The sequence below is a fragment of the Artemia sp. Qi Xiang Cuo genome, chromosome 4 (genome assembly GCF_049724085.1).
Source record: "Artemia sp. Qi Xiang Cuo chromosome 4, ASM4972408v1, whole genome shotgun sequence".
Classification (NCBI taxonomy): Eukaryota; Metazoa; Arthropoda; class Branchiopoda; order Anostraca; family Artemiidae; genus Artemia; species Artemia sp. Qi Xiang Cuo.
In genome coordinates this window covers 52143801-52164706 of record NC_142797.1, presented here as the reverse complement: position 1 = coordinate 52164706, position 20906 = coordinate 52143801, and the positions used below count along the sequence as shown (strand labels likewise).

General features: G+C 33.3%; 1 protein-coding gene across 3 annotated transcripts in view; it reads right to left on the bottom strand.

Moving 5' to 3' along the window:
* The window catches only part of LOC148953220 (oplophorus-luciferin 2-monooxygenase non-catalytic subunit-like), a 126918-nt gene that overhangs the window by 42313 nt on the left and 63699 nt on the right, over positions 1-20906 (bottom strand). The window contains exon 1 of one of the 3 annotated variants that reach the window (XM_089088397.1): positions 5284-5434. The exons of the other annotated variants lie outside the window; for them this stretch is intronic. The gene's annotated coding sequence lies outside the window, so the exon portion shown is untranslated. Of the gene's footprint in view, positions 1-5283; positions 5435-20906 lie in introns of those variants that run through there. 3 annotated transcript variants of the gene reach the window in all.

The window sequence follows — 20906 nt, the reverse complement described above, 5'->3', positions numbered from 1 at the left end:
ACTTAAGAATTACCTTACGTAACGAACTTCTATATTCATATATTTTTAATATGTATATTAAGGGGTTCGCCCCCAAGTCAATACCTCGCTCTTTACGCTGAAGTTCAAATTGTGTTCCAATTCTTTAAAAACGACCCCTTAATCACAAAGGCCGTGAATTAAAATAAATAGCTCTTATGAAAGTACTAAAAAATCTTTGGTCTAAAGAGCGAGGTATTGACTAGGAGAAGAACCCAATCATATACGTAATAATTTCTGTTCGTTTTAAGTTTTGATGTTGCTCCTTACTTTCAGTTGAAAAACTTTTTTTTTTTATTTAATTTCTGATAGTTTTTTAAATAATGCTGGGCAATCCGGCACCTCCTTCATAGCAATGTCCTTTCCCCCATGAAAGCTTCCTCCATGGAAAAATCCTCCCACATAACCCCCGACCCCCATTTTTTCACAAATCAGGCAAATTTTCTCAGGCACATAACTTTTGATGGGTAAGACTAAACTTGTTAAAACTTTTATATTTTAAATCAGCATTAAATCTGATTCTTTTGATGTATCTATTAGTATCAAAATTCCGCTCTTTAAAGCTTCTGTTACTATTGAGCCGGGTCGCTCCTTACTTACAATTTGTTACCACAAACTGTTTGATCCTAAATATGTATTTGCTTATTAGTAATTAGTGCAGTTATTAGTAGGCTACACAAGAAAGTTCGTATAATTATAGAAAACATTTTAATAAGGGGAATTTCGGAAAAAAATGCCGTCAACTTTTGCTTGCATTGCAAGAGAACCCATGAGCTGACATGTGAAGCCAATATAATAGGAAATGCTTCCCCTGAACGGAATGCTGTGAATTTTTGTATTTTCTCCCTGAACAGATACGTTTTTTGTAGTTTATTTTCATTTTTTTCCAGAAGTGATTGTATTTATCTAGTTGTCACTTTGAAAAAGGTTTAATTTTTCACAGCTATGAAGTATAAATGTGTAAAATATATGAGTTTTTAATATTAAAAATTAAATTAAAAATACAGAATTAAAAACTTTTATTTGATTTTTCTTGATCTTAGTTTTAATGTTTTACTTTGAACAAACTACTTTGATAATGTGTTACTTCTTATAAAAAAAATTCTAAAGGCATTAAATATTTTGGTCTTTGATAACCAAATTCAAAACTGTCGATATGGTTAAAAACATCGTTCCAACACTTCCGCATTGCTCAACAGAACTGAAGGCTGGGAGTTTATATCTTAATTTTTTTAAGTAGGCTATTGTTTTGTGTATTCTTTGTAGTTACTTGATTTTTCATTTTTATAATTATATACTTTTACTTTAATTGACAAACTTTTTCGATTGCCTTTAGAAAAAATGTTTTTCTCTAAGCTTCATTATATAAAAAAAAACTTTTTATCAAACGAAAGTAAGGAGGAACATTAAAACTTAAAACGAACAGAAATAATTACGTATAGGCTATGAGGGAGTTTGCACCCCCTCACTCTTCGTGCTAAACTTTTTCGGCTCTTTAAAAAAAAGTTAGTTATTATTCTAATTAAACGACCCTTGTGTTTTTGGAGTTGTTTTTAAAGAACTAAGATACAATTTAAACTTTAGTGCAAAGAGCGAAGTGTTGAGGAGGGGGCACCCCTCCCCCCTATACATAATAATTTCTGTTCGTCCCAAGTTTTAACAAGTTGAAAAAACTTGTTTTTTTTATTTAATTTCTGATCGTTTTTTAAGTAACACAAAGATACCTGGCTGCACCTCCGTGGGAAAATATCTTTCCCCACAGAAATAGCCTCTGGGCAATTCAATTCTGGCAAAAAATTACCTCAGACAATTACCCTAAATATCTCCATGCCTAAAATTGCATCGGTAAAGAGAAAGCAAAACATATTAAGAAATTTGGTATAGGAGTTCTGGAAAATTTACCCAGTGTTAAATTTCCCCTGAAAAGTTCACTCCCTGGAAACGTCCCTCCCCTTGGAAAATTCCCCCGGTGGAAAATCCTTCAAGTATAAAATTCGACCCTGTTGTGTTCATAAAACTTTACAGTTTTATTAAATGTAATTAAACAAATAGAAAAAGTTTTTCAACTAAAGTAAGGAGCATGTTTAAAACTTAAAACAAATATGAATTACTCTGTATATAAAGGGGACGGCCCCCTTCTTGATACTTTGTTCATTAAACAAAAGTTTTTAGTGCTTTGAAAAATCTTATCTTTCCAATTGCAAATGTTCTTTAAAAATTTGGAAAAAGCCAAACTTCACAGTAAAGAGCAAAAAGCTAAGAAAGAGACATTCCTCTTCATACAAAGAATAATCTGTCCAAATAGGTTTCAAATCTGTTCCTTGCTTTCAGTTGAAAAGCTATTTTTTTTTAATTTAATTTTTGATTGTTTTCCAAATCGTTCCCAGGCCTAACCAAGATATAATTTGAGGTACTGGTCCCTTAGATCCCTGGCTAATTGTTTGTAAAATTTGTAAATCAATATTTTACGTTGATTAGTACCGGCCTAGGTTTAAATTTACAATTTAAATTTGGGAAAAAATTTCAATGCACTTAAAAGATTGGTGATGAATAGTAATCAGAGGCAACGATATAGCGTTGCGTGTAGTAAAGGTCAGACGGCTCCAATGTTTTATTATTTATTTATTTATTATTATTTTTCCCAGAGGCACTTCATATGGAAGGGGTCGTCGAAAAAACTTCAAAGGGGGCTTATTCGATTGGAAACCGAGACTTCTAGTACCCTTTTTCATAGTCAAAAATGATTGGAGGGCAACTAGCCCCCCCCCCCCCAACGCCCATCATTTCCCAAACACATCCAATGAAAATTTTGAGATAGCCATTTTGTTCTACGTAGTTGATTTCCAAATAGAAAATATGTTTTTGAGGAGTACAATCCCCCACAACCCTCAGGGCAAGGGTTTTAATTATGCCCTGGGGGCATATAAGGCTTACATAGAAGGTGTTGTCGTAGAAACTTCAAAAGAGGCTCATTCGATTGGAAATTTAAAGGGATAGTGCCCTTTTTAATATTCGAAAGTGTTTGGAGGGCAACTAGACCCCCCCCCCCCTCCCATCATTTCCCAAACACATCCAATCCAAATTTTGAGATGGCAATTTTGTTCAGCGTAGTTGTTTTCCAGATAGAAAATGTGTTTTTGAGAAGGACATTCCCCCACAACCCTCAGGGCGAGGGTTTAAATTATGCCCAGGGGGCATATAAGGTTTTTATATAAAGCGTTGTCGTAAAAACTTCAAAAAGGGCTTACTCCATAAGAAATTTAAAGGGATAGTGCCCTTTTTAATATTCAAACGTGATTTGAGGGCAACTACCCCCCCCCCCCACGCCCATCAGTCCTCCAAACACATCCACTCAAAATTTTGAGATAGCCATTTTGTTCAGCGTAGTTGATTTTCAGATAGAAAATATGTTTTCGAGGAGGACACTCCCCTACAACCCTTAAGGCAAGGGTTTTAAGTTATACCCTGGGGGCATATAAGGTTTTTATAGAAGGCGTTGTCGTTGAAACTTCAAAAAAAGGCTCATTCGATTGGAAGTTCAAAGGGCTAGTGCCCTTTTTAATAGTCGAAAGTGATTGGAGGGCAACTACCCCCCCCCCCCGCACGCCCATCATTCCCCCAAACACATTCAGTCAAAATTTTGAGATAGCCATTTTGTTCGGCGTAGCTAATTTTCAGATATAAAATAGGTTATTGAGGAGAACACTCCCCACAACCTTCAAGTCATGGGTTTTAAGTTATAGCCTGGGGGCACATAAGGTTTATAAAAAGACGGTGTCATGGAAACTTCAAAAAACGCTCATTTGATTGGAAATTCAAAGGGATAGTGCCCTTTTTAATAGTCGAAACTGATTTGAGGGCAACCAACCCCCCTCTCACGCCACCTTTTCCCCAAACACATCCAATCAAAATTTTGAGACAGCCATTTTATTAAACGTAGTTTTAAGTTCTGGAAATTAGGTCTTTGAGGATGACAACTCCCCCCAGTCCTCAGGGCAAGGGTTGTAATTTAAGGATTCTCCGAATCCTTCCCATTATTTCTTATGGAAGAGATGCTCGTATAAACTTTAGAGAGGGCTCACTTGATTGGAAATTGAAAGTTCTTGTTCACTTTTTAAGAGTCCAAAGAGATTGGAGGGCAACTAGCCCCCCTCCTCCACGCCCTATATGCATCAGAAAAATTTTTTAGATAGACATTTTGTTAAAATAGTTCAAAGTTCTGATAACAAAAAATTCCGGTGTCGACACAGCCCACCAGGGCCCGGTGGTAAGCGTTGTAAGTTATGTCCTGGGGGCATATAAACAATCAAACATAAATTAAATAAAAAATCAATGCAAAAAAGCATAAAACTGATTTTGATTTAAATTAAATAAATACATTTAGTGCTGATATGAATTTTAATTAATAAATACATTTCTGCTGGGTGGACTTTAACACGGGGAAATTATCAACAGGAAAAGAACATCTTCCCTGAGGGGGGGGGATTTCCCGGGGGTGGATTTTCCAAATGTGAATTATTCAGGGAGGGGACGACTAAACCCAATCGATAATATTCTAAATTTTACATCTGAAAGTAACGGGAATAAAGAATCAATGGAAATGTCAGAGATAGCACTTCAGGTTCCTTTAGACGATTTTGTTCGTGTCTTTTAAAAAAATACATTTTCAAAAGACAGAGTATTTTCATTTGTATTATTTTCTCTGTGGCTGCTCAATTATGCATGTGAGGGAAGAGACTTCCCCCCACCACTGTCTACGCTAAGGTTTCAGTTTTTATCTCAAGACTTAAAAATGAACGCAATGCGATAAAAGTGTAACTCAAAATAGCATATATAGAATAATTTATGCACGTAACACGGAACAATTAATCAAAATTGCATATTATGAGTTGAGGCTCACCCAAATGATGGCCCCGGAGGCTCACCATTCCACAATCTATGAAATCAATCCTGCAATAACTGAAAATATATAGTATTTTTGAGTATTTTAACGTCTTCCACAACTCAAACGGTCCAACATTCTACAGCCAAATGAGTCTGTCTAATCCCCTAAATCGTGAACAGAGGAGATAAGTGAAATTCCGCCCCGTATTGGATAATTCGCCAACCTCACCCTCCCCCCTCCTACTGTCTACGCTAAAGTTTTCTTCTTTATGCCAAGTACGCCGCCCCCACCCCAAAGACTTTAATAAGGTAAGGTTTTGTATGGGAAGAACACATAGTAAATCTATTATAATTATCCAATTATAAGGTTAAAATACATACTCTGTGATATATGCAAAATTGCTTTGGCACACAAACTCCTATTAAGGTCAACTCCAAACAGTAGTGATCCCTTTGTGTCAGCAAGTGGAATGGTCTAAACCTCCTTATTGGAGCTATTTTTTCAATCCATTCATTGTTGTCAATCGCTATGCAAGCTGAATATTGTTCATATATAAGGTTTTTATCAAAGAGGTAATCGTATAGACTTTGAAAAAAGCCTCATTCGATTTAAATTGAAAGTTCTAGATCTGTTTTTTAAAGTTAAGAATAATCGGACAGTAAGAACCCCCTCCCATGCTATAAAAAATTGAAACTTTATGCAATCAAAAACGAAAAAAAATTAGTTAAAAAAAACTTTCCAAAAAATTAGTTTTTCAAAGAAAAGTAAAGGCCATTTTAAACTTAAGCTCAGCAGATACAAATACCTGTTAAAATTCAAACTCAAGACGACCAGAAATTACTATTAAAGAATAAATAAAACCCAAAACGAACAGAAATTAAATAAACAATCATAGCAAAAAAAAATACAACAAGTAATAATATAAATGAATAAATAGATCTTAAAGCGAGTAATGCTTGGATTGAATATGAAAATCAAGCTTAAAACGAAAAAAATATTTTGCTATTAAAGTATAAATGAAACTTAAAACGAACAGAAATTAAATAAATAATCAATGCGAACAAACATACAATATATTTTAATGTAAATGAATAAATAAATCTTAAAACGAGTGAAACTTAAATCAAATATGCAAATCAAGTTTGAATCGAATAAAAATAACTATAAACAAGAGTTTGGGTATCACCTCACTGCAGAAGCCTAAGACCAACTGCGTCATTGACGCCTGACTGAAAACTATATGAGTTTTGAACAGTCTTGGAAAGTATAAACAAAGTCAAATTGAATATTAGATATATAATGATATATTAGATGTATATTTAATTGTTGAAAGATCCACCAGTTCAAGATTTTTTTTCAGTGTAATTTTATTTTCATTTTCAATGCTGTAAGAACTGGAAAAAAATAAATTTGTAATATACGACTAATTCGTTTTCAGTGCAGCACCAATGACGCAGAAGGCTTTAGGTTTTTACAGTTAAAGGAGGGGGCAGTATCCAAATTTTGTTTGTAGTGAAACTATATTTGTCTTGACGAATCTTGGAAAGGACTAATAAATTAAACTGAACATTTGATGTATAATGATATTAATTGCTGATAGCTCATCAGTTCAAAATTTTACTGTAATTTTAATATTGATTTTCAATATTAAGTACAAAAGAAAACATTTGTAATATAATTCGTTTTCCGTAAAGCGCCAATGACACAGTAGGCTTTAGGCTTCTGCAGTGAGGCGATACCCAAACTCTTGTTTGTGGCTATTTTTATTCGATTCAAACTTGATTTACATATTCAATTTAGTTTTTTTAAATTAATTTTGGTAAAAAGTTATTGTTCTAAAGAATTTTGGTTTGATGAAAAGCAAAATTATTGTTTGCATGGATAGAAATACTGTGAGACTTTTTATCTTCTACATAACTGAAGCCATCACAACCTCTACAATAGTATTTTCTTATCGATAAATATATTACATAAGTTTGTTTAAATACATTGAAGTTCTTCCTATAAATAGAAAAAGAAAAATATTATTATTTAAAATTGCTGAAAACTAAGTTCCTAGCAGCATTTGCCATCCCAAAGAAATTTTCTGGCGAGGCTGATGATGATATGCCTTGCCTTTTCCACCTCTGTGCTGCTAGATATGAAAATGTAACATTTTAGCCGTATAGAGAAACATTTTATTTAATTCTTACTTTCCCTACCTCTTTCAACATTTATCTGAAGCCTCACGAAGAGTAACCAGTTTGTTCATGAACATGCACTTTTTTAGGAATCTATCCTACCCCAAACTAAACAATGGCTCAACCCGCGCCCCCCCCCCTCATATAGATGATACGCAATTACAGATCACCAAACGTAGCCTAATTTCATTACAAATAAAGCGAATCAACTTGGTTGAACCCAGTACTGCCACCATGTAGCATTACTTCTTTTGTGACTGGGTAGCCTAAAATATAGTTAGTGGTACTTTTAAATACATTACCTACTCAGAATTTTAAATTTATTTCAAATTCGTCCCCTTTGGAGTAAAGTCGTATTTTGGTGCCGTAAAATAGCAAGAAAACAAGACTTTCCTCTGGCCCAATCTGTATGGTCACTTTAAAAATAGCTTTAAATTGACGTTTGAATGAGCTCCCTCACAATTATCTTGGACCTTAGTAGTAAGCGCCCAATTACCACTGGTCGTGATTACTGGTCGTGATTGCGTAATACGCCTTACCACGGGCCAGTGACCTATTACAATGAACCCTACATGCCATGGCAGACAGGTTTTTCTAATTAGACACTCATTTTTTGGAGGTCAAACAGAGAGAGAGTGGCGGTCACACTAACTTGATTAGTAATTGGATTCAGATATACTACGAATGGACTTTCATTCCCACATTCACGGGTTTATTCAAATTGTTATTGGATTAATTTAAAAAATACCAGTTTAAAAAAAAAAAATAAATAAAAAAAAATAAAAATTTATCCATGATATTTATTATGGCAAAAAAAAATAAAAATTCCAATCAAAACTGGTCAAACGTGTTAATAAGCTGTAAGTTATAGCTATCTGAATACTCGTTCAGTATCGCATGTATTTTTAGCGGTATCAAAGGTATTTCATTTGCCTAAAGCTAGGATTTCTGTTAAATAAATTATTCTTATTTTTTTTCCGTTCAATTGAAAGCGAGGATTTCTGTTAAATAAATAATTGTTATACCTTTTAAAATAGCTTTACGGGGTTTGAGGGGCTCTGTCGTTTTATTCCGTGTGATTTTTTCTTTAAATTGTGTTCGTTCAAAAAGCGAGGAAATCTGTTAAATAAATAATTCTTATATTTTTTCCGTTCAATTGAAAACGAGGATTTCTATTAAATAAATAATTGTTATACCTTTTAGAATAGCTTTACGGGGTTTGAGTGGCTCTGTCGTTTTATTCCATGTGATTTTTGCTTTAAATGGTGTTAGTTCAAAAAGCGAGGATTTCTGTTAAATAAATAATTATTATATATTTTTTTTTGTTCAATTGAAAACGAGGATTACTGTTAAATAAATAATTGTTCTACCTTTTAAAATAGCTTTACGGGGTTTGAGTGGCTCTGTCGTTTTATTCTGTGTGATTTTTTCAATACATGGTGTTCGTTCAAAAAGCGATGATTTCTGTTAAATAAATAATTCTTATATTTTTTCCGTTCAATTGAAAGCGAGGATTTCTGTTAAATAAATAATTGTTATACCTTTTAAAACAGCTTTACGGGGTTTGAGGGACTCTGTCGTTTTATTCCGTGTGATTTTTTCTTTAAATGGTGTTAGTTAAAGAATCGAGGATTTATTTTAAATAAATAATTATTATATTTTTTCCGTTCAATTTAAAACAAGGATTTCTGTTAAATAAATAATTGTTATACCTTTTAAAATAGCTTTACGGGGTTTGAGGGGCTCTGTTGTTTTATTCCGTGTGATTTTTTCTTTACTTGGTGTTCGTTCAAAAAGCGAGGATTTCTGTTAAATAAATAATTCTTATATTTTTTCCGTTCAATTGAAAACGAGGATTTCTGTTAAATAAATAATTGTTATACCTTTTAAAATAGCTTCACGGGGTTTGAGGGGGTCTGTGGTTTTATTCCGTGTGATTTTTTCTTTACATGGTGTTCGTTCAAAAAGCGAGGATTTCTGTTAAATAAATAATTCTTATATTTTTTCCGTTCAATTGGAATAAAGGATTTCTGTTAAATAAATAATGGTTATAACTTTTAAAATAGCTTTACGGGGTTTTAGGGGGTCTGTCGTTTTATTCCGGGTGATATTTTCTTTACATGGTGTTCGTTCAAAAAACGATGATTTCTGTTAAATAAATATTTCTTATATTGTGGTATTCCGTGTGATTTTTTTCTTTACATGGTGTTCATTCAAAACGAGAGGATTTCTGTTAAATAAATAATTCTTATAGAGTTTAAGATAGATTTACGGGGTTTGAGGGACTCTGTTGTTTTATTCCGTGTGATTTTTTCTTTACATGGTGTTCGTTCAAAAAGCGAGGATTTCTGTTAAATAAATAATTCTTATATTTTTTCAGTTCAATTGAAAGCGAGGATTTCTGTTAAATAAATAATTGTTATACCTTTTAAAATAGATTTACGGGTTTTGAGGGGCTCTGTCTGTTATTACGTGTGATTTTTTATTTAAATGGTGTTCGTTCAAAAATAGAGGTTTTATTTTAAATAAATAATTCTTTTATTTTTTTACTTTAAATTTAAATCTATGATTTATGTTAAATAAATAATTGTTATACATTTTAAAATAGATTTACTGTGTTTGAGGGACTCTGTCGTGTTATTACGTGTGATTTTTTATTTAAATGGTGTTCGTTCAAAAAGCGAGGATTTCTGTTAAATAAATAATTCTTATATTTTTTCCGTTCAATTGAAAGCGAAGATTTTTTCCGTTCAATTGAAAGCGAGGATTTCTGTTAAATAAATAATTGTTATACCTTTTAAAAAAGCTTTACGGGGTTTGAGGGACTCTATCGTGTTATTCCGTGGGATTTTTTCTTTAAATGATGTTAGTTCAAAAAGCGAGGATAGGAATTCCCATGTTATTTGCTTGCGTGTATAAAAATACCCATGTTATTTGCTTGCATGTATAGGAACTTCCATGTTATTTGCTTGCATGTATAGGAATTCCCAGGTTATTGTTATTACGTGAATAGGAATTCCCACGTTATTTGCTTGCATGCATAGGAATTCCCATGTTATTTGATTACGTGTATAGGAATTCCCACGTTATTTTAAGGGCTTATGTCCCCTCCCATGCTATTTTAAGGGCTTATGTCCCCTTCCCATGCTTTTCCAGGAGCTTATGCTCCTTCTATGCTATTATAAGGGCTTTTCTGTGTGGTTTTTCTTTACTTAATTAGCGGTTTAGGGGTTTTCAGACCTAGGTTTTTTAGATTTTCGTGGATGTTTGACTCCTGAATTTTATTATTTGAGAAGTTAACTTTAGTATTTTGTGGTTTTACGTGCCTAAAATCATGAATTAGGATAGTTAATTACCTGTTTAGGGTTTTCAGACATAGATTTTTTATGTCCCCATTCCAATGCTATTCCAGGAGCCTATGTTCCTTCCTATGCTATTATAAGGGCTTTTCCGTGTGGTTTTTCTTTACTTAATTAGCTGTTTATGGGTTTTCAGACCTAAGTTTTTTGATTTTCGTGGATGTTTGTTTCCTGGAGTTTATTGTTTGAGACGTTCACTTTAGTATTTCACGATTTTACGTGCCTGAAATCACGAATTAGAATATTTAATTAGATGTTTTGGGTTTTCAGACCTAGGTTTTTTTAGATTTTCGTGGTTGTTTTGACTCCTTAGGTTTACTATTTGAGAAGTTAAATTTAGTATTTTATGGTTTTACGTACCTGAAATCATGAATTAGAATAGTTAATTGCCAGTTTAGGGTTTTCAGACCAATGTTTTTAGATTTTCGTTGATGTTTGTTTCCTGGAGTTTATTATTTGAGATGTTAACTTTAGTGTTTCATGGTTTGACTTGCCTGAAATCGTGAATTGGAAAAGTTAATTAGCTGTTTGGGTTTTCAGACCTAGTTTTTTTAGATTTTCGTGTGTGTTAGGTTCCTGGGGTTTATTATTTGAGAAGTTAACTTTAGTATTTCGTGATTTGACGTCCCTGAAATCATGAATTAAAATAGTTAATTAGCGGTTTGGGTTTTCAGACAGTTTTTTAGATTTTCATGGGGGTTAGGTTCCTGGGATTTATTATTTGTGATTCTTATATTTTTTCCGTTCAATTATTTTCAGTTTAAGCCAATATAATGCTAGGGGGAGTAAAAACGGTAGTTATCTAGTACCCGGTAAACAGGTAACTTGATATGCTTCATTAGAAGTAGGTTATTGCTAATGATACCTCCTCGACAGATATTTTTATGGCTCTAACAATTGTACTCTATGCTTGCCCAGAGACACAATGTGGCTTTCCCGTTATTGCTCTATGGCCAGTTATCTACACTATCTTAGTTTATTGCATGTATTAAATCAGTATTTTTTACACAGTGAAACGATAAACACGTAACTAATATCTCACACCACAAGATGATTTTTTCAAACTGATAAATTCTGTGTCATACAGTCCTATCATCTTGGAAGTTATTAATGTAGTTGTTAAGTAGAAAAATAATTCATCAAACTTTTATACCTTCGCTCAAGGTTGAATGTAGTTATGGCTAGGGGGATGAGTCCTAAAACCATCTGAATTCATTGTGGGGAGGAGTCATAAAACCCTTGGGAGTCATTGCGGGGAGGAGTCATTGAACTCTCGGTATCTATTGCATGTAAATGAAGTCTGGAAATTTCAATAACAGAACAATTCTTTTTTTCTCTTTATCACAAACAATTTTCACTTAGCTACACGATATAGAATTTTAATTCAAGAAATTATGAAAAAATTCTCAGTAAGTAACAATTTCTTTCTTGAAGTCAACTCTTGGATACACAAGTAGTACCCGGTAAACAGGTGACTTGATATGCTTGATTAGAAGTAGGTTATTGCTAATGATACCTCCTCGACAGATATTTTTATGGCTCTAACAATTGTACTCTAAGCTTCCCCAGAGACACAATGTGGCTTTCTCGTTATTGCTCTATGGCCAGTCATCGACACTTTCTTAGTTTATTGCATGCATTAAATCAGTATTTTGTACACAGTGGAACGTTTTTTTCTCTTTATCACAAACAATTTTCACTTAGCTACACGATATAGAATTTTAATTCAAGAAATTATGAAAAAATTCTCAGTAAGTAACAATTTCTTTCTTGAAGTCAACTCATCGATACACAATACGCAAATTTTATTCAAGAAATTATGAAAATATTTGTAAGTAAGTAACAAGCTCTTTATTGATTTCACCTCTTGAATATACAGTACAGATACTTCATTCAAGAAACATGATTAAACACGTTTTGAAACTATATGCTATTTGCTTGCCTTTCCTTGGCACCTTTCCAAACGAGCGGGGATTCCCCACTGGTTCCTACACATTGCAAAAAAGTTAGCAGTACGAAAACTCCACGTTTTCAACCAGACTGGTTTTTTAGACAACACCCATTTTTTAGGGACCAATCAGAGACAGCGGAGGTTGATCAATATACGATAGCTTGATTGGTGATTGGTTACACACCGCGACGGCGCAGACATAGTGAGAGAGACAAGCAAAGTCGACAGAGCTTTATTTCATTCTTTTAAGGTTAATTTAGACGAGGTTACGTGCACGCACGTAACCTCGTCTAAATTAACCTTAAAAAATGAAATAAAGCTATGTCGACTTTGCATGTCTCTCTCACTTGCCGTCGCGGTGTGTAACCAATCACCAATCAAGTTATTGTATATTGAGCAACCTCCGCTGTCTCTGATTGGTCCCGTGTACATGTGTGTTTGTACATGAGTGTACATGTGTGTACTCATGATAAAATCGCAAGTAAGTAATAAACTCTTTATTGTTTTGATATTTAATTCGAGAAATCCCATGAGTTGAATTCAAGAAAGAGTTTGCTACTTACGATACTTTGATTTTGTCAATGTTATCCCAAGTATCTGTCAATAGATGTCGATAGAGGATTTATTCATTCTTATACCTAGATTTTCTCTATGTTAACCTATCTATTCAATATATGATGTATGTAAATTCCTTTTCTTACATCTCCGATGTTTTAATAGACATTCTAAACGTTCGATATGCTAGCTTACTCTAAAAATAATGAATACGTAACAATTTAAGGTATAATATATTTTTAATGAAATAATGTCATACAGAATTGAACAACTTTGAAAATTTTGAATCTGTCCCATAAAATGCTTCACCATGTACTCTCTTGATAGTATAGCTATTTTCTTCTCTTAGTTCGTAATCAGTAGAATAATCATTATTCCATTTTGACTCATACCCAATTTTTATAGGTGTGTCATCGACAGGGTCAATATGCTTTTCGTCATTGGTATTATTTGATTCATTGACTGTTTGATCAATGGCAGTAACGTTTGCTGGTACTTTATTTTTCATCGATTCATCATTATATTCCTTAGTGATATTTTCTGTCAATGGCCTTTATTGTTTTTCTAGCAATTTCATTGTCTATTATCACATTATTTTTACAAAGGTAACAGTTCCGGCACGTAGACAGGATATGGTTTATGATATTAGTAGAAGAGTAGGCCTTTCTTTTCGTCTTTTCTTTCGTTTGAATGCTAATAGCCGAAAGCTGACGATATGGTTAACACTGGGTAACATGTTACCACAAGCACTAGCAAGAAGATGCCCCTCTTTATCAACTATTATTTTTATGTTGGCATTCTCTTTGAGTGTAATCATCTCCGGATATCTCAATCTCGCATATCCACCATCATAAGAGTTGAATTTTTTTGGTACTCCAAAGAAATTCAATTCCTTACTATCATGACAATGCACGCATACGTTTCCGATAGTGCTACCACTTGTACTTATTTCATAGTTTAAATACTTCTCCTTGTCAGCATTCAATGCTAAAATAACACTGTCATGTGAACACACTTTCTTAAAATGCTTCATATTCACTTCTTTAGAGATATTAGTTATGTGTTTATCGTTCCACTGTGTAAAAAATACTGATTTAATACATGCAATAAACTAAGTAGTGTCGATAACCGGACATAGAGCAATAGTGGGAAAGCCACATCGTGTCTCAGGGACAAGCATAGAGTACAATTGTTAGAGCCATAAAAATATCTGTCGAGGAGGTATCATTAGCAATAACATGTAGAAATTAAATTCAAGAAATTATGAAAATATTCTCAGTAAGTAACCATTTCTTTCTTGAAGTCAACTCTTGGATACACAATACGGAAATTTCATTCAAGAAATTATGAGAATATTTGTAAGTAAGTAACAAGCTCTTTATTGATTTCACCTCTTGGATATACAGTACAGATACTTCATTCAAGAAATTATGAAAAAATCGCAAGTAAGTAACTTTTTTCTCTTTATCACAAACAGTTTTCACCTAGCTACACGATGTAGAAATTTAATTCAAGAAATTATGAAAAAATTCTCAGTAAGTAACAATGTCTTTCTTGAAGTCAACTCTTGGATACACAATACGGAAATTTCATTCAGGAAATTATGAAAAATATTTGTAAGTAAGTAACAAGCTCTTTATTGACTTCACCTCTTGAATATACAGTACAGATACTTCATTCAAGAAACGTGATTAAACACATTTTGAAACTACATGTTATTTGCATGCCTGTCCTTGGCACCTTTCCAAACGAGCGGGGATCCCCCACTGGTTCCTACACATTGCAAAAAGTGAGCAGTACGAAAATTCCACGTTTTCAGCCAGACTGGTTTTTTAAATTTTTAGGTTACGTGCGCGCAAGTAACCTCGTCTAAATTAACCTTACAAAAGTGAAATAAAGCTATGTCGACTTTGCATGGTTATTGTATATTGAGCAACCTCCGCTGTCTCTGATTGGTCCCTAAAAATGGGTGTTGTCTAAAAAACCAGTCTGGCTGAAAACGTGGATTTTTCGTACTGCTCACTTTTTGCAATGTGTAGGAACCAGTGGGGGATCCCCGCTCGTTTGGAAAGGTGCCAAGGAAAGGCATGCAAATAGTATGTAGTTTCAAAACGTGTTTAATCACGTTTCTTGAATGAAGTATCTGTACTGTATATTCAAGAGGTGAAATCAATAAAGAACTTGTTACTTACTTGCAAATATTTTTATGATTTCTTGAATGAAATTTCCGTATTGTGTATCCAAGAGTTGACTTCAATAAAGAAATTGTTACTTACTGAGAATTTTTTAATAATTTCTTGAATTAAATTTCTACATCGTGTAGCTAGGTGAAAATTGTTTGTGATAAAGAGAAAAAGTTACTTACTTGCGATTTTTTCATAATTTCTTGAATGAAGTATCTGTACTGTATATCCAAGAGGTGAAATCAATAAAGAGTTTGTTACTTACTTACAAATATTCTCATAATTTCTTGAATGAAATTTCCGTATTGTGTATCCAAGAGTTGACTTCAAGAAAGAAATGGTTACTTACTGAGAATTTTTTCATAATTTCTTGAATTTAATTTCTACATGTTATTGCTAATAATACCTCCTCGACAGATATTTTTATGGCTCTAACAATTGTACTCTATGCTTGTCCCTGAGACACGATGTGGCTTTCCCACTATTGCTCTATGCCCGGTTATCGACACTACCTAGTTTATTGTATATATTAAATCAGTATTTTTTACACAGTGGAACGATAAACACATAACTAATATCTGTAAAAAAGTGAAGATGAAGCATTTTAAGAAAGTGTATTCACATGACAGTGTTATTGTAGCATTGAATGCTGACAAGGAGAAGTATTTAAACTATGAAATAAGTACAAGTGGTAGTACTATCGGAAACGTATGCGTGCGTTGTCATGACAGTAAGGAATTGAATTTCTTTGGAGTACCAAAAAAATTCAACTCTTATGATGGTGGATATGCGAGATTGAGATCTCCGGAGATGATTACACTCAAATAGAATGCCAACATAAAAATAATAGTTGATAAAGAGGGGCATCTTCTTGCTAGTGCTTGTGGTAACATGTTACCCAGTGTTAAACCATATCGTCAGCTTTCGGGTATTAGCATTCAAACGAAAGCAAAGACGAAAAGAAAGGCCTACTCTTCTACTAATATCATAAACCATATCCTGTCTACGTGCCGGAACTGCTACCTGTGTAAAAATAGTGTGATAATAGACAGTGAAATTGCTAGAAAAATAAAAAGGACATTGGCAGAAAATATCCCCAAGGAATATAAAGATGAATCGATGAAAAACAAAGTACAAGCAAACGTTACTGCCATTGATCAAACAGTCAATGAATCAAAAAATACCAAAGACGAAAAGCATATTGACCCTGTCGATGACACAACTATAAAAATTGTGTATGAGTCAAAATGGAATAATGATTATTCTACTGATTACGAACTAAGAGAAGACAATAGCTATACTATCAAGAGAGTACATGGTGAAGCATTTTATGGGACAGATTCAAAATTTTCAAAGTTGTTCAATTATGTATGACATTATTTCTTTGAAAATATATTATACCTTACATTGTTATTTGTTCATTATTTTTAGAGTAAGCTAGCATATCGAACGTTTAGAATGTCTATTAAAACATCGGAGATGTAAGAAAAGGAATTTACATACATCATATATTGGATAGATAGGTTAACATAGAGAAAATCTAGGTATAAGAATGAATAAATTCTCAATTGTAATCTATTGATAGGTGCTTGGGATAGCAGTGACAAAATCAAAGTATCGTAAGTAGCAAATTCTGTCTTGAATTCAACTGATGAGGTTTTTTGAATTAAATAACAAAGCAATAAAGAGTGTATTACTAACTTGTGATTTTATCATGAGTACACACATGTACACTCATGTACAAACACACATGTACACGGGACCAATCAGAGACAGCGGAAGTTGCTCAATATACAATAACTTGATTGGTGATTGGTTACACACCGCGACGGCGCAAATATAGTGAGAGAGACATGCAAAGTCGATATAGCTTTATTTAATTTTTTAAGGTTAATTTAGACGAGGTTACGTGCGCGCACGTAATCTCGTCTAAATTAACCTTAAAAAATGAAATAAAGCTATGTCGACTTTGAATGTCTCTCTCACTATGTATGCGCCGTCGCGGTGTGTAACCAATCACCAATCAAGTTATTGTATACTGAGCAACCTCCGCTGTCTCTGATTGGCCCCTAAAAAATTGATGTTGTGGCTGAAAACGTTGAGTGTTTGTTCTGCTCACTTTTTTGCAATTTATAGGAATCAGTGGGGAACTATTGCCCGTTGTGAAGAGTGCCATGGAAAGGTACTAAAATCGTTTTTATATTAAAAATATGTTTAATCATGTGTCTAGAATAAAGTATCTGTACTGTATCTTCAAGAGGTGAAATCAATAAAGACCTTTGTACTTACTTACAAATATTTTCATAATTTCTTGAATTAAATTTCCGTATTGTGTATCCAAGAGTTGACTTCAAGAAAGAAATTGTTACTTACTGAGAATTTTTTCATAATTTCTTGAATTAAACTTCTATATCGTGTAGCTAAGTGAAAATTGTTTGTGATAAAGAGAAAAAAAGGTTCCACTGTGTAAAAAATACTGATTTAATACATGCAATAAACTAAGAAAGTGTCGATAACTGGCCATAGAGCAATAACGAGAAAGCCACATTGTGTCTCTGGGCAAGCATAGAGTACAATTGTTAGAGCCATAAGAATATCTGTCGAGGAGGTATCATTAGCAATAACCTACTTCTAATGAAGCATATCAAGTCACCTGTTTACCGGGTACTACTTGTGTATCCAAGAGTTGACTTCAAGAAAGAAATTGTTACTTACTGAGAATTTTTTCATAATTTCTTGAATTAAAATTCTATATCGTGTAGCTAAGTGAAAATTGTTTGTGATAAAGAGAAAAAAAGAATTGTTCTGTTATTGAAATTTCCAGACTTCATTTACATGCAATAGATACCGAGAGTTCAATGACTCCTCCCCGCAATGACTCCCAAGGGTCTTATGACTCCTCCCCACAATGAATCCAGACGGTTTTAGGACTCATCCCCCTAGCCATAACTCCATTCAACCTTGAGCGAAGGTATAAAAGTTTGATGAAGTATTTTTCTACTTAACAACTACATTAATAACTTCCAAGATGATAGGATTGTATGACACAGAATTTATCAGTTTGAAAAAATCATCTTGTGGTGTGAGATATTAGTTACGTGTTTATCGTTCCACTGTGTAAAAAATACTGATTTAATACAAGCAATAAACTAAGCAAGTGTCGATAACTGGCCATAGAGCAATAACGAGAAAGCCACATTGTGTCTCTGGGCAAGCATAGAGTACAATTGTTAGAGCCATAAAAATATTTGTCGAGGAGGTATCATTAGCAGTAACCTTCTTCTAATGAAGCATATCAAGTCACCTGCTTACCGGGTAATAGATAAATACCGTTTTTACTCCCCCTAGAATTATATTCGCTTACACCGAAAATAATTGAACGGAAAAAATATAACAATCACAAATAATAAATCCCAGGAGCCTAACACCCATGAAAATCTAGAAAACTATGTCTGAAAACCCGAACCGCTAATTAACTATTCTAATTCATGATTTCAGGGACGTCAAATCACGAAATACTAAAGTTAACTTCTCAAATAATAAACCCCAGGAACCTAACACCCACGAAAATCTAAAAAAAACTAGGTCTGAAAACCCAAACAGCTAATTAACTATTCTAATTTATGATTTCAGGCACGTAAAACCATGAAATACTAAAGTTAACATCTCAAATAATAAACTCCAGGAAACAAACATCAACGAAAATCTAAAAACCTTGGTCTGAAAACCCTAAACTGGTAATTAACTATTCTAATTCATGATTTCAGGTTCGTAAAACCACAAAATACTAAATTTAACTTCTCAAATAGTAAACCCAAGGAGTCAAAACATCCACGAAAATCTAAAGAACCTAGGTCTGAAAACCCTAAACAGCTAATTAAATATGCTTTAGTATTACTTGAAATGAGGATAAAATGAGACATAATGTGAACTCTGGAAATCTCCTTATTTCCCTCTATACAATAGCGAATTTCAAGCTATGATACAAATTCTAAAGCTAGTCTATAGTCCTAATACTATCAAGATGGTTTTACTTCGAACTTGTCAACAAACTAATCAAGATTTCTCCTTTTCAGAACAATAACCAGAGCCAGGCATTTAACTGAGCCCTTGTGCAGAAGTGATACCATATTAAACAAAAAAAAAACAAAAATAATAAAGCAACAACCCTAAAATTGATTGTCGCTTTTTCTTAAAAAAGATTGATCCTAAAAGAGATTGATAATATTTTTATTCTGTAAAGTGTCTTTAATTGGTTTTCTTCTATTGTACCAAATTATTATGCGCTTTGTGTTTTCAGTAAATTTTTTGTATTTTGTGTTTTCAATAAAGCGCTAGTTTTCTATAGTCCTAGGAACACAGGGAAACATAATAAGTCTGTTTATCTGTATTAGTTTTATTGATATATATTAGATAGGATGTGAAGTAATAATTTTTGTCCGTTTTAAGTTTTAACTTCGCTCTTTCCTTCCCTCGGAAAAACTTTGTTTTTTTTTAAATTAATCTTTGTTCGTTTTTGATTAAAATTTAATGTAGAAACAACGCCACCATGATCTTTTTTATTTATATGGAATAATATATATTCGTTTTAAGTTTTAATGTCACTCCTTAGTTTCAGTTGAGAACTTATGTGTAATATATTTTCTAATTTACCGATCTATGGAAGATAAGACACCTCTAGGAAACACTGCAAACAACCTTGACAGTTCCGAAAAACTTCCAGTCTATAACATAAAGTTCATTATCCATACTTCACAAACAATACATGTTTTTCAGGAAATTTGTTTTTCGATAAGCAAAAAACTGCTTTTACTTGGCCGACTTCGCCTGAAAAAGCCATAATGAAGACAGGGCTTTATAAATCGCCTACTGACTAGCAGAAACTAGAAGGCTACTGTAGCAAAAGAGAGCTGTTTATGGGATCATTTATAAGTTTATATTTATACCTAATCGCTTTTTATAAATTTGACTTGATAGTATATTCCCACAAATTGCACTTTCGATTGTGTCCCCCATTTTTTTTTTTTTTTTCAAACGAAAAATGGGCCTTTTCCAATGAAATGACCAAAAAAAGGTGATTTTAAAACTTAGGAAGGAGCAAAAAACTAAGGGGGCAAGGACGTCCTTTCCCCTCAATTACCGCCATTAAAACTAGCACACAGGCTCCATCGCAGAGTGAAGTTTGAAGGTTCAATTCAAAACTGTTGATAATTCAAGCTAAATTGTTGGTTGATTTCTAGTTGAAAAGTTTTTAGTTTCAGTTAATTTGTTTTCGCAATAATCTTTTAATTTTAAGACGATTAGGCGATTTATGAAACTTACTAAGAGGGTGTGGAAGGGGGAGTATATGTGAGGGTTCTTATAAACCTACAATTAAGAGCTTTATACCAAAATTTTTGCAATGGCACCGTTTTATGCATCCAAACCCTTCCACTTAAGAAGTGGCACCAAAGTGCCATTTTAGGGCTATATGGGACTTATGGATGGTAAAATTGATAAAAAAAAACACGTAGATATGAGTAATAGGTATAAAATAAGCCTTCCCGGGACATGCTTTAAAAAATGAGTACATCACATTTGCCAAAATAATCTAATTTGAAGTCCAGTGCTGTACTAACAGATTCACGCCTCTAATAATATAATCTAATATATTAGTGTTTGTAGGACTTTAATTGCGTAGCTTAATAAGGGGACTTGAAGGAGGAACATGCGCGACATTTTCTTGCAAAGCCTCAGTTTAGGGTTTTGGACCATAATTATTACAATGATACTATT